Consider the following 4,308-nt stretch of genomic DNA (forward strand, 5'->3'; position numbering starts at 1 on the left):
GTCTATAGTGTAATAAAAATAAAATGCAAGGCTTGTTCTTGCTGTGATGATGTGTTAGGCTTTCAATGTAAATATGATTCATTTTGCGTTAGAATATTGGATTTAATTTATATAATTATTATTCAGGCAAGTATGAACAAGCAATTTAATAATAAATAAATAGATTTTGTGCATGGGAACTCCTTCAGTGCTGTTTAAAAAAAGAGTGCATATTGAAGAAGAAAAATAGCCTATAACATTGTTTTAAATTTAATATTTAAACATTTTTGGTCATAACATAATTTCCCAAACTTCCATTAGTTTTCCATGTTTTGAAGAATCAAAGTATTGAAGAATAAGGAATGAGGAATGAAATTAAACTTTACACATTTATTTATTTAATACACCCTTTTATCCAAAGCGACTTAGTACATTCAAAACTTTGGCTAGTAGTCTGTGTATCAAAGAATAATTTATTTTCAACAAGTTATAGAGGCAAGCCTATTTAAGAAGTCATTTTTATATATACAGGCTATTATTGCACAGCAGTTCATTCAGAGCCACCAGAACAAGCCCAAAGGTGTGTTTAAAAAGTTCTCAATCTACCCAATTCATGTATGTTTGATTAAAACGGTGTACAGATCAATAATGTATATTAGCCGGGAGACCCCGAAGTGAAATTTTAGCTTATAATTCAGTTATGTAGAAATATGGCCACTCTGATATCATTTATTATGGTTCACCGTAGGCCCTTCAGGCTGAGTCTAATAAATGTAAGAGTAACAGGTTTGCTTGTGGCCTCTGCTCTTCTTAACTCTATGAGAACACACAGTCAGGGGACTTCATTATGTCTTCACAAAGCAACCAAATCGATACAGCATTTCGGTGGCAGAATCATTCGAAAAAAGCTCCAATCCAATGAACAGTATTTATGTTCAGGACTGCTTTGTTAACCTGTAGGACTGTCTGGCACAGAATATTTTGTTCCCTCTTTAATTAAGAGGGTTAAAATAAACTCGGTGTGAGCCCTGCAGTAGGACAGCAGGAGAGGAATGCATTAAGACCTAACAAGAAAATGATTGCCGTCTTGAAAGGGGAAAAGACCTAAATGGTGATTTTCTTTCGTTTTGCACTGTTTGTGATTATCAAAATCCCACATTTTAGAAATAAGATTTGCATTTTCTAAAGTAAATGCCAGTGCTTGCAAGGCAGTTAAATATTAGTTTTAGGCAAGATTTAGTTTTAATTTGGAGAGTTGGGCTGGGGGTGATGTGTGTTTTGTATTATCCTTGTATAAATATTGGGTTGTTTTTATAATTGTTAGTTTCGATTATTGGAGGGGTTTCCTCCCTCTTTCCCCTCTAGAAATATACACCTGGTTTTGTGCAGGTTTCAGTTTTGTGTTGCTTCACAGCTGTACTTACAAGTCTTGTGTTCACTCGGCTGTGTGCAATACTGTCCATGTGCAATGTAACGGTGGCTATAGTGGTGATATTTAGCAAACACACAACTGTTCTTTTCTTACCATAAACTTTTTTGTAGGGCTGCATAACGATTAATCGCGATTAATTGTTTGCAGAATAAAAGTTTTTGTTTACATCATATATGTGTGTGTGTGTGTATATATATATATATATATATATATATATATATATATACACACACACACACACACACACACACACACACACACACACACACACACACACACACACACACACACACACACACACATTCACTCGTTCTTTATTTATACATTAATCCATATAACACAATATTAAAAACTCATCCAAACTACTGCATAACACGAATGCAACTTTGGAAATTATGTTTATGACTAAAAGCATCCAAAATAAACCAAAACTTTGTTATATTTTATTATTTGAAGTGCAGTCACCCTTTGCCTATGTTGAACCGTATGCGTGTCATTTTTTTAAGAAGCTTCTTAAATTTTCAAATATAAAAGGAGTTCATATTTAATCTAGGCTCTTATTGGCTGCTTTTTCTTCAATATTCAGTGTAAGTCATGCATTTCAAAAATAATATTTTAAAATAAAATTTAAGTTTTCTAATAACAAAAATTAATCTGTTTGGCACAGGTATATTTTTGTCTACAAAAGTAATTTTAAGCATTTAATCATACACCTTCAGCTTAAATGATTTTTAAGATCATAGTTAACATTTTAGTCAAGTGTGTCCAAACTTTTGGCCTGTACTGTATATACATGCATATGTGTGTGTATTTATATATGCATAATTATTATACACAGTACTCAAACATATATGATGTAATCAAAAACTTTTGTTCTGCAAATGATTAATCGCGATTAATCGTTATGCAGCCCTATGTTTTTGCTTCATCTGGTTGTTAAAATGATTATTTAGAGAATATTAAGTGATTCCGAATGTCCTAGGTTTGTGCATTTCTTATTGGAAATTTAAATAATCATTACTTGACATGGTTTTACTATTTACAAAAACTTAAGGAACTTTTAACCGTTTAATGTCATAAGAAAATTAGTCGTCTCATGTATGTGCTTGCATGCAACAGAATGTGAGATTGTTTGCACGGATCGTATTTATTTTAATGTGCGTGACATTATATGTTTGTGTTTGCACTTTTGTGAACGTGTGTGTATGTGTGTCAGTCATTCAGGCAATGTCAGCAGAAGTGTCTCATAGCCGGTGAACCCTGCAGACTGTACCTCTTTTGCAACCTCTGACGAGTGATGGCACAGCAGAAGATTGACAGCGGTTAAAGGTGCGTCTGAGCTCTTCAGCTCCACGCTTCACCTCCTCACACAAATACTCATTAAACAGAGCCGTACGCTGCCAGAAGATCTCTGCAAATCAACAGGTCTGATTGACCTCAGAGAGGGAACAGGCTCGCTGGAATCTCGCAAATGCAAAACACGCTCAAGGAGCTGGAACAACAGTTATGCTGTTACTGTATGTCTGTCATTGACGTTTTTCTTTTTCGTTTAGAAAAATGTTGTTCATTGATGCGAAACAACATAACAGCTTTGCTGATGAACGCTTAAATCGCATATAACATATGAATGATGAGGGTTCATAGTTCGGATTTATTATTATGTCTGTCCATCAATGCGTCCATCCATCCAATTATTAATCAGGAAAGTTAGTAAAGTAAGATGCAGATGTTTAATCACCATTATATTTAAATAATACATTTAAAAGATTTTTAAAAGCGTATGATCAAAAGAATCAAATGTATAAAGGTGTTTATGCATGCATTTCTTTACTGAATTTTTTATTGATGAATTAGATTAGATGAAGTGAAGTCATCTTATAAAGCTTAGGGTTAGTATGAACTGTATTGAAAGTGAAGGCCTACATGGTTTTATTCACATTATTAACTGTAATAGTTGCGTTTGTCACACCAACATTTAAAGTTTGTCTAGACAGATTTTTATTAGGGATGCACCGTTATATAATTGTCTGCAGTGCGTATGTTTTCATTATCATTGTTTGAATAATGCTCTGTAAAAAAAACACAGCATTTTTGTCTAGTAAACATTTATTATTAATAATATTTTTATGTTACTGCAATGATATTACGCAGCAGCTGAAATTGGTCCCCTTAGTATCTTTCAATAGCAGGGAACTATTTTTGGCTGCTGCGTAATATCATTGCACCTGCTGCAGCCATGTTACGGCAGCAAAGTCCTTGATTATTACGCCAGAATGAGAGCAGAGTTCCTAGCCATATCAGCCTAGAAAATCACAACTTTTAATTTTGGGTCAGTCTTAGTACACGATGTAACTAAAGAAGAGTCAAGTTTTAAATAGGAAAAATATAGAAACTCTTTGGTTATTTTCTAGCATGATGCTAATGGTCTAATCAGATTCAATGGATTATGCTAAGCTATGCTAAACGTGGTACCGTCAGACCCGGAGATCAGCTGAATGGATTCCAAATCTGTAAATAATCAAATGTTTAACTATAGTGGAGCTGGAAAATGAGCCTATTTCCAAAAAAAGTGAAGTGTCCCTTTAACAAATCAAGTTAAACAAGTTTTGTCAACTTTGCTAAGTCAAAACTTAAAATAATCGTTTGTATTAAAGGAATAGTCTACTCATTTTCAATATTAAAATATGTTATTACCTTAACTAAGAACTGTTGAATCATCCCTCTATCATCTGTGTGTGTGCACGTAAGCGCTGGAGCGCGCTGCGACGCTACGATAGCATTTAGCTTAGCCCCATTCATTCAATGGTACCATTTAGAGATAAAGTTAGAAGTGACCAAACACATCAACGTTTTTCCTATTTAAGACGAGTAGTTATACGAGCAAGTTTGGTGGTACA

This window comes from Paramisgurnus dabryanus, chromosome 16, assembly GCF_030506205.2.
Source record: "Paramisgurnus dabryanus chromosome 16, PD_genome_1.1, whole genome shotgun sequence".
Lineage (NCBI taxonomy): Eukaryota > Metazoa > Chordata > Actinopteri > Cypriniformes > Cobitidae > Paramisgurnus > Paramisgurnus dabryanus.